Consider the following 11,857-nt stretch of genomic DNA (forward strand, 5'->3'; position numbering starts at 1 on the left):
CCCACCGTACCTTCTCCGCTATGCAATCTGGTTTCCGAGCTGGTCACGGGGACACCTCAGCCACGCTCAAGGTCCTAAACGATATCATAACCCCCATCGATAAAAGACAGTACTGTGCAGTCATCTTCATCGACCTGGCCAAGGCTTTCGACTTTGTCAATCACCATATTCTTATCGGCAGACTCAACTGCCTTGGTTTCTCTAATGATTGCCTCGCCTGGTTCACTAACTACTTCTCAGATAGAGTTCAGTGTGTCAAATCGGAGGGCCTGTTGTCCAGACCTCTGGCAGTCCCTATGGGGGTGGCACAGGGTTCAGTGGCTGACTCATTCCTCTGTATATATCAATGCTGTTGCTCTTGCTGCAAACAATTCTTTGATCCACCTCTATGCAGACGAAACCATTCTGTATACATCTGGCCCTTCTTTGGACACTGTGTTAACAAACCTCCAAACAAGCTTCAATGCCATACAACACTCCTTCCGTGGCCTCCAACTGCTCTTAAATGCTAGTAAAATGAAATGCATTCTCTTCAACCGATCGCTGCCCGCACCTGCCCGCCCGACTAGCATCACTACTCTGGACGGTTCTGACTTAGAATATGTGGACTGTAAACCTTCCAGACTCATATTAAGCATCTCCAATCCAATATTAAATCTAGAATTGGCTTCTTATTTCGCAACAAAGCTTCTTTCACTCATGCTGCCAAACATACCCTCGTAAAATTGACTATCCTACCGATCCTTGACTTCTGCGATGTCATTTACAAAATAGCCTCCAACACTCTACTCAGAAAATTGGATGCAGTCTATCACAGTTCCATCCATTTTGTCACCAAAGCCCCATATACTACCCAACACTGCGACCTGTATGCTCTCGTTGGCTGGTCCTCGCTACATATTCATCTCCAAACCCACTGGCTCCAGGTCATCTATTAGTCTTTGCCAGGTAAAGCTCCGCCTTATCTCAGCTCACTGGTCACCATAGCAACACCCACGCGTAGCACGCGCTCCAGCAGGTATAGTTCACAGGTCATCCCCCAAGCCAACACCTCCTTTGGCTGCCTTTCCTTACAGTTCTCTGCTGCCAATTATTGGAACGAATTGCAAAAATCACTGAAGTTGGAGACTTATATCTCCCTCACTAAATTTAAGCATCAGCTAACTGAGCAGCTTATCGATCGCTGCAGCTGTACATAGCCCATCTGTAAATAGACCATCCAACCAACTACCTACCTCATCCCCATATTTGTTTTTGTTTTTCTACTCTTTTGCACACCAGTATTTCTACTTGCACATCCTCATTACTTCGCCACTATGGCCTATTTATTGCCTTACCTCCTTACTTAATTTGCACACACTGTATAGATATTTTTCTATTGTATTATTGACTGTACATTTGTTTATCCCATGTGTAACTGTGTTGTTGTTTTTGTCGCACTGCTTTGCTTTATCTTGGCCAGGTCGCAGATGTAAATGAGAACTTGTTCTCAACTGGCATACCTGGTTAAAAAAAGGTGAAATAAAAAATAAAAAATAAAAAATTACTATATACTATATATTCATTGATAGCTTGCATTCCTGGGGAACAAAGATAATGATAGTGTATTGGTATGATCTAGATATAGTGTATTGGTATGATCTAGATATAGTGTATTGGTATGATCTAGATATAGTGTATTGGTATGATCTAGATATAGTGTATTGGTATGATCTAGATATAGTGTATTGGTATGATCTAGATATAGTGTATTGGTATGATCTAGATATATGCATCCAATCTTAATACAAATGTGTTACAATGTTGTTACTATAGTAAATGCAGTGAAGAACAACCTAACACAGTTAGAATTCCAACCAAGCACCATGTACAGTATTATGAAGGTGTCCTGTCTGTCATGCATGGATCTCATTGAGGACACTCTCTGTAGGGGACCGTCACTTGTTAGCACCTGCCTGTCACACTGACTGTGTATGAGTGCTGTGGTGTCCCTATGACTTCACACACATGCCGAGACTGAGAAGTGTGTCCTCAGCACCAGTCTGAGTTCCTCGTCTCAACACCAACGTGTTAGCGCCCTCTAAAGGCCAACAGGGAGAATGCAACACTGAACCGTTCCTCGAACAACTGAACAAATTTGCTGCACGTGATATAAAATGGAGTGGAAACAGTATATAAAGTAGTCTAAAAACAAAAACTCAAGTCAAAAGGTTGGCCTATCCCTTCAGACTCCTATAAGAGTGGCCCTAGAGCTCCACCTGGCCAGTGCTTGGCTCAGATTACATGCAGGAGGAAGTGCCAAGCCAGTGCTGTAATCCACAGGGTGAATAAAAAATGGATTTAGCTGGAACCGAGGGCCTTTAAACTGACTACAGCTCAGAGACAGAATCGTACATATTAATCACCTCGGTCAACCTCAGACACATACTGTACATCCAGAAATACAGTCAATAGACTGGAGTGGTAAATAACCACAACATATTCTGATTCTGATTTCAGCACAGATATGGGTCTACAATACAAGTCTAGACTGGAAGATAATATGGTAAGATAAGCTGTGGACGCAATGTTTTTGTAGAGCCTTTTTCCTGGCGCCAAGCTCTCTCTCTCTCCGGCCGCTCTCTCTCTCTCCTGTCCTCCAACAGACGGTCGCAGCGAAGCCACACTCCAAATCCGGTGTGCAGATGGACACCAGTGCCAGATCTAATCCTGAGCCGCTTGGCACTGGGAGTAGAGAGAGAGAGGGAGAGAGAGACAGGGAGAGAGAGGGGGTGAGGGAGAGAGAGAGAGAGAGAGAGAGGGAGTGGGGGGTGTTGGGAAGAAGGAAACAGTACTGGACATTTGGTTAGGCGGTGCAAATTGAATCTGCTCCCTCACCCTCATTCTGTTAGCAGCATAAGCAGCTGGACCCTATAGCTCCCTGTACTGAGCCCAGGCAGCATCCAGACTGACGCTAGCAGATTGCTTGGCTTTTATTATTTTCCGACCCTTGATTATGTGGCCAAAACACTAAATGTCTGGTAAACTCTCTTTTCCATTCGCTTCAAAGTCTGCAATTCCTTCTACTCCAGCTCTCCTTCAAGGAGTGACCTCATCCTGTCTGTTCTGCAGCCCAGGAGAGGAGGAAAGGAGGAGAGAGGACGGGGGTTATCACAGAACCCTCCATTACTACCAGCAACACGTTCTCCTGTTCAATCCCTCATCAGCCACTCATGAACAAGGGGCACCATGCCAGAGACATGGCACTATACTCCTTGCCCTCAGTCACATTGACATTGCGGATGATTTTCTTTAACATCAGCACACTTCCACTCCCTCTTCTCTCTCTCTCTTTCTCACTGTTTTTCTGTCTCTCTCTCTCTTATTCCTTCTCCCTCTCTCTCTCAGTCCAGTGGCTGAGGGAGAAGGTCTGTCCTGTGCCAAGGTGTTCTAATGCATGCCTCTCAGAGCACCTAATTTCCCACCTGACCCCGCCACTACCCATAAAGCACTGGGTCACCAGCCGCCCACTCGCCTCATCACACAAATTGTGTCAGCACAGGGCACCAGGGTCCTTTTCTGTCCAGCCCAGCACTTTTGTTTCCATTTATAGTGGGAGTCTTTTCAGTGATTCTTATCATTACTTCCCCTAATGGGTAGATGGAGGGTGGGTGGATTTCAATGATGCAGAATCCCGGGGCTAACGACAGCACCTTTAAAATGTTGTAATTGTTATTAAGCCCAAATCATATTAAGCCGTTCAGCTGGAGTTCGGCTCGGCCACTCTTTCCTCTTGCCTTTGTTGTTCACGTCTGAAGGGTGCACACTTTTCTGACATGGCTAAAACAGAGACAACAAAATATACTGTACATAGTGTTTCATCCCGGTTTGCAGCCCTGTGTGTTAATGAGTGGTGCAGGACATTCAGTCATGTCGTTTGAATGAACTCTGTGGGTCAAATTCAATCAAGCATCCCTTAAAGCCATCTTTAGTTCTCACTGGCTCTATACCTCCCTGTTGGAGGTCACACTCAAGCTGGATACATTTGGCAAAGGTCCTGCAGATTCTCTTGGCACATATATGTATTTCACTTACAGTACCAGTCAAAAGTTTGGACACACCAACTCATACAAGGGTTTTGCTTTATTTTGACTATTTTCTACATTGGAGAATAATAGTGAAGACATCAAAACTATGAAATAACACATATGGAATCATGTAGTAACCAGAAAAGTGTTAAACCCTTTGTCTTGATGACAGGTTTGCACACTCTTGGCATTCTCTCAACCAGCTTCACCTGGAATGTTTTTCCAACAGTCTTGAAGAAGTTCCCACATATACTATACTGAGCACTTGTTGGCTGCTTTTCCTTCACTCTGCGGTCCAACTCATCCCAAACCATCTCAATTGGGTTGAGGTCTGGTGATTGTGGAGGCCAGGTCATTTGATGCATCTCTCCATCACTCTCCTTCTTGGTCAAATAGCCCTTACACAGCCTGGAGGTGTGTTTGGTCATTGACCTGTTGAAAAACAAATGATAGTCCCAACTAAGCGCAAACCAGATGGGATGGCGTATTGCTGAATAATGATGTGGTAGCCATGCTGGTTAAGTGTGCCTTAAATTCTAAATAAATCACAGACAGCAAAGCACCCCCACACCATCACACCTTCTTCTCCATGCTTCATGGTGGGAACCACATATGTAGAGATCATCCGTTCACCTACTCTGCGTCTCATAAAGATACGGCGGTTGGAACCAAAAATCCAAAATTTGGACACCAGACCAAAGGACAGATTTCCGCTGGTCTAATGTCCATTGATTGTGTTTCTTGGCCCAAGCAAGTCTCTTCTTCTTCTTGGTGTCCTTTAGTAGTGGTTTCTTTGCAACAATTCAACCATAAAGGCCTGATTCACAGTCTCCTCTGAACAGTTGATGTTGAGACGTGTCTGTTACAAAAAACTCTGTGATGCATTTATTTGGGATGCAATTTCTGAGGCTGGTAACTCTAATGAACATATCCTCTACAGCAGAGGTAACTCTGGGTCTTCCATTCCTGTGGCGAACCTCATGAGAGCCAGTTTCATCATAGCGCTTGATGGTTTTTGCAACTGCGCTTAAAGAAACGTTAAAAGTTCTTGACATTTTTCGCATTGACTGACTTTCATGTTTTAAAGTAATGATAGATTGTCATTTCTCTTTGCTTATTTGAGCTGTTCTTGTCATAATATGGACTTGGTCTTTTACCAAAACTGGCTATCTTCTGTATAACACCCTACCTTATCACAACACAACTGATTGACCTAAACGCATTCATTAAGAAGGAAATAAATTCCACAAATTAACATTTTAGGAAGCACACCTGTTAATTGAAATGCATTCCAGGTGACTACCTCATGAAGCTAGTTGAGAGAATGCCAAGAGTGTGCAAAGCTGTCATCAAGGCAAAGGGTGGCTACTTTGAAGAATAATTGTTTAACACTTTTTTGGTTACTGCATGATTCCATATGTGTTATTTAATCGTTTTGATGTCTTCACTATTATTCTACAATGTAAAAAAAAGAGTAAAACTTTTGACTGGTACTGTATGTCAACATCACACAATGACAAACACGTTTCTTCATAGAAGCCTGATGGTGGTCTTGTTGGTTTGGCTTGGTGTTTCATTGTGTATGCATGATTGGATCACAGCCTCAGTAGATTAAAACCGCAAAGCATGAAATTATAGTCAGAGAGAAGCAAAGGGATTTATTGCAACAGAGCAGCATGGACAAACCAGTGAGATAAGAGTGGGTAAAGTGATGAGTATTGGGACTTGGCAAATCTGCTGACATCACAGTGTAAGTTACAAAAACTATTCTCCCGATACCTCTTCTTTGCTGATTGTGTGCTAATCATTCACCAAGAGCCATCAAACTCAACTCTGGACCTTGAAGCCAGTGCCATTCTGTTTTTTCATTGTTCCCCTCTAATCAGGGACTGATTTATACCTTGGACACCAGGTGGGTGCAATTAATTATCAGGTAGAACAGAAAACCAGCAGGCTCCAGACATCACAGGGTCAGAGTTGAATAGCTGTGACCAAGAGCAACAACTGCTGATGAGGTGAGTTTAGAGAGGGATAGGATGCCCTCTCCTGGACAGAGCCAAACATACAACATGGGTGAGGTGATGTGAGATAACGCATAACAGCATTGATTACATTACAGCATTGATAATACATAACAGCATTGATTACATAACAGCATTGATAACACAACAGCATTGATTACATAACAGCATTGATAACACAACAGCATTCATAACACATAACAGCATTGATGACATAACAGCATTGATAACAGAACAGCATTCATAACACATAACAGCATTGATTACATAACAGCATTGATAACACATAACAGCATTGATTACATAACAGCATTGATAACACAACAGCATTCATAACACATAACAGCATTGATGACATAACAGCATTGATAACAGAACAGCATTCATAACACATAGCAGCATTGATTACATAACAGCATTGATAACACATAACAACATTGATAACACATAACAGCATTGATTACATAACAACATTGATTACATAACAGCATTGATAACACATAACAACATTGATTACATAACAGCATTGATAACACATAACAACATTGATTATATAACAGCATTGATAACACAAAACAACATTGATTACATAACAGCATTGATAACACATAACAGCATTGATTACATAACAGCATTGATTACACATAACAGCATTGATAACTCATAACAGCATTGATAACACATAACAGCATTGATTACATAACAGCATTGATAACTCATAACAGCATTGATTACATAACAGCATTGATAATACATAACAGCATTGATAATACATAACAGCATTGATAACACATAACAGCATTGATTACATAACAGCATTGATAACACATAACAGCATTGATTACATAACAGCATTGATAACACATAACAGCATTGATTACATAACAGCATTGATAATACATAACAGCATTGATAATACATAACAGCATTGATAACACATAACAGCATTGATTACATAACAGCATTGATAATACATAACAGCATTGATAATACATAACAGCATTGATAATACATAACAGCATTGATAACACATAACAGCATTGATTACATAACAGCATTGATAATACATAACAGCATTGATAATACATAACAGCATTGATAATACATAACAGCATTGATAATACATAACAGCATTGATAATACATAACAGCATTGATAACACATAACAGCATTGATTACATAACAGCATTGATAATACATAACAGCATTGATAATACATAACAGCATTGATTACATAACAGCATTGATAACACATAACAGCATTGATTACATAACAGCATTGATAATACATAACAGCATTGATAATACATAACAGCATTGATAATACATAACAGCATTGATTACATAACAGCATTGATAATACATAACAGCATTGATAATACATAACAGCATTGATTACATAACAGCATTGATAACACATAACAGCATTGATTACATAACAGCATTGATAATACATAACAGCATTGATAATACATAACAGCATTGATAATACATAACAGCATTGATTACATAACATCATTGATAACACATAACAGCATTGATAATACATAACAGCATTGATTACATAACATCATTGATAACACATAACAGCATTGATTACATAACAGCATTGATAATACATAACAGCATTGATAACACATAACAGCATTGATAATACATAACAGCATTGATTATACATAACAGCATTGATTACATAACATCATTGATAACACATAACAGCATTGATTACATAACAGCATTGATAATACATAACAGCATTGATAACACATAACAGCATTGATAATACATAACAGCATTGATTACATAACAGCATTGATAACACATAACAGCATTGATTATACATAACAGCATTGATAATACATAACAGCATTGATTATACATAACAGCATTGATAACACATAACAGCATTGATAATACATAACAGCATTGATTGTACATAACAGCATTGATAACACATAACAGCATTGATTACATAACAGCATTGATAACACATAACAGCATTGATTATACATAACAGCATTGATAATACATAACAGCATTGATTATACATAACAGCATTGATAACACATAACAGCATTGATAATACATAACAGCATTGATAATACATAACAGCATTGATTGTACATAACAGCATTGATAACACATAACAGCATTGATAATACATAACAGCATTGATTACATAACAGCATTGATAACACATAACAGCATTGATAACACATAACAGCATTGATAATACATAACAGCATTGATTACATAACAGCATTGATAATACATAACAGCATTGATTATACATAACAGCATTGATAATACATAACAGCATTGATTGTACATAACAGCATTGATAATACATAACAGCATTGATTATACATAACAGCATTGATAATACATAACAGCATTGATTGTACATAACAGCATTGATAATACATAACAGCATTGATAATACATAACAGCATTGATAATACATAACAGCATTGATTGTACATAACAGCATTGATAACACATAACAGCATTGATAATACATAACAGCATTGATTACATAACAGCATTGATAACACATAACAGCATTGATAACACATAACAGCATTGATAACACATAACAGCATTGATTATACATAACAGCATTGATTACATAACAGCATTGATAACACATAACAGCATTGATAATACATAACAGCATTGATTACATAACAGCATTGATAATACATAACAGCATTGATTACATAACAGCATTGATTACATAACAGCATTGATAACACATAACAGCATTGATTACATAACAGCATTGATTACATAACAGCATTGATTACATAACAGCATTGATTACATAACAGCATTGATTACATAACAGCATTGATAACACATAACAGCATTGATAATACATAACAGCATTGATAATACATAACAGCATTGATAATACATAACAGCATTGATAACACATCACACCATTGATAACACATAACAGCATTGATAATACATAACAGCATTGATAACACATAACAGCATTGATAATACATAACAGCATTGATTACATAACAGCATTGATAATACATAACAGCATTGATAACACATAACAGCATTGATAATACATAACAGCATTGATAATACATAACAGCATTGATAACACATAACAGCATTGATAACACATAACAGCATTGATAATACATAACAGCATTGATTACATAACAGCATTGATAATACATAACAGCATTGATAACACATAACAGCATTGATAATACATAACAGCATTGATTACATAACAGCATTGATAATACATAACAGCATTGATAATACATAACAGCATTGATAACACATAACAGCATTGATAATACATAACAGCATTGATTACATAACAGCATTGATAATACATAACAGCATTGATAATACATAACAGCATTGATTACATAACAGCATTGATAATACATAACAGCATTGATAATACATAACAGCATTGATAATACATAACAGCATTGATAATACATAACAGCATTGATAATACATAACAGCATTGATTACATAACAGCATTGATAATACATAACAGCATTGATAATACATAACAGCATTGATAATACATAACAGCATTGATAATACATAACAGCATTGATAATACATAACAGCATTGATAATACATAACAGCATTGATAATACATAACAGCATTGATAATACATAACAGCATTGATAATACATAACAGCATTGATAATACATAACAGCATTGATTATACATAACAGCATTGATTACATAACAGCATTGATAATACATAACAGCATTGATAATACATAACAGCATTGATTACACATAACAGCATTGATTACATAACAGCATTGATTACATAACAGCATTGATAATACATAACAGCATTGATAATACATAACATCATTAATTATACATAACAGCATTGATAATACATAACAGAATTGATTACATAACAGCATTGATAATACATAACAGAATTGATTACATAACAGCATTGATAATACATAACAGCATTGATAAGGGGCGGCAGCGTAGCCTAGTGGTTAGAGCGTTGGACTAGTAACCGGAAGGTTGCGAGTTCAAACCCCCGAGCTGACAAGGTACAAATCTGTCATTCTGCCCCTGAACAGGCAGGGGCAGAACCCACTGTTCCCAGGCCGTCATTGAAAATAAGAATATGTTCTTAACTGACTTGCCTAGTTAAATAAAGGTAAAAAAAAATAAAAAAAATAATAATACATAACAGCATTGATAATACATAACAGCATTGATTACATAACAGCATTGATTACATAACAGCATTGATAATACATAACAGCATTGATAACACATAACAGCATTGATAATACATAACAGCATTGATAACACATAACAGCATTGATTACATAACAGCATTGATAACACATAACAGCATTGATAATACATAACAGCATTGATAATACATAACAGCATTGATAACACATAACAGCATTGATTACATAACAGCATTGATAATACATAACAGCATTGATTATACATAACAGCATTGATAATACACCAGTAGTAGCAGCAGTGTCTAGACCAGATGGCTGAGTGGTGATCTGATGGATGAAGTATCTACTGCTCCAGACACCCAGCCTGATGGTCCCGTCCTCCTCTCTCTCTCTCTCTCTCTCTCTCTCTCTCTCTCTCTTTGAGCCCTGGCAACAGGGATACAGGACCACAGGTACAGTATAGAGCAACGCAACTCAACTGTCCACAAAAACACTTCAAGTATAGCTGTGCAAGGCTGGATAGTATTCACACATCAGTAAAAGCAACGAAAAGGTTGCAACAAGGCTTGGTTTATGAAATCCTGCTGACATCAGGCACACACTGCACACTGATATGTGAAAGATCAATTGATATATGAATGAACTGGGTTTAAAGCAGATCGATACGTATATACACCATCGCTCCATGGGATTGGAGAGATGGTGTAAGCCTAAACGCAGTGGTCCATTCATATTTGATGGAGTGTTACTCAGGCTCTACTAAAATGTGATCCGGTCTATTGTTTACAATAAAGGATTTGAATAGATACACACCTGATATTTCACGTTGAGTGTCACGGTCCAATCAAAAGTAGCATGTGGTCATTCAGTACTACAAAATGCAATAGCACACTGAAAGCATGATTACCAGAGAAATCTAACCGCTTTCATTTAAACTCTATTAAAGTTAAAGATTTGTTGTTCATTAGATAATATGTTTTTTTTTTATATCAAAGTTGATTATAACCCTTTATTAAAGTGGTACAATTTTAAGTATTGTAGTTTCAGTGTGTCAAATCAGAGGGCATGCTGTCCGGTCCTCTGGCAGTCTCTATGGGGGTGCCACAGGGTTCAATTCTCGGGCCGACTCTTTTCTCTGTATATATCAATGATGTTGCTCTTGCCGCGGGCGATTCCCTGATCCACCTCTACGCAGACGACACCATTCTATATACTTTCGGCCCGTCATTGGACACTGTGCTATCAAACCTCCAAACGAGCTTCAATGCCATACAGCACTCCTTCCGTGGCCTCCAACTGCTCTTAAACGCGAGTAAAACCAAATGCATGCTTTTCAACCGATCGCTGCCTGCACCCGCATGCCCGACTAGCATCACCACCCTGGATGGTTCCAACCTTGAATATGTGGACATCTATAAGTACCTAGGTGTCTGGCTAGACTGCAAACTCTCCTTCCAGACTCACATCAAACATCTCCAATCAAAAATCAAATCCAGAGTCGGCTTTCTATTCCACAACAAAGCCTCCTTCACTCACGCTGCC

This window comes from Oncorhynchus keta, chromosome 5 (assembly GCF_023373465.1).
Source record: "Oncorhynchus keta strain PuntledgeMale-10-30-2019 chromosome 5, Oket_V2, whole genome shotgun sequence".
NCBI classification, from domain to species: Eukaryota; Metazoa; Chordata; class Actinopteri; order Salmoniformes; family Salmonidae; genus Oncorhynchus; species Oncorhynchus keta.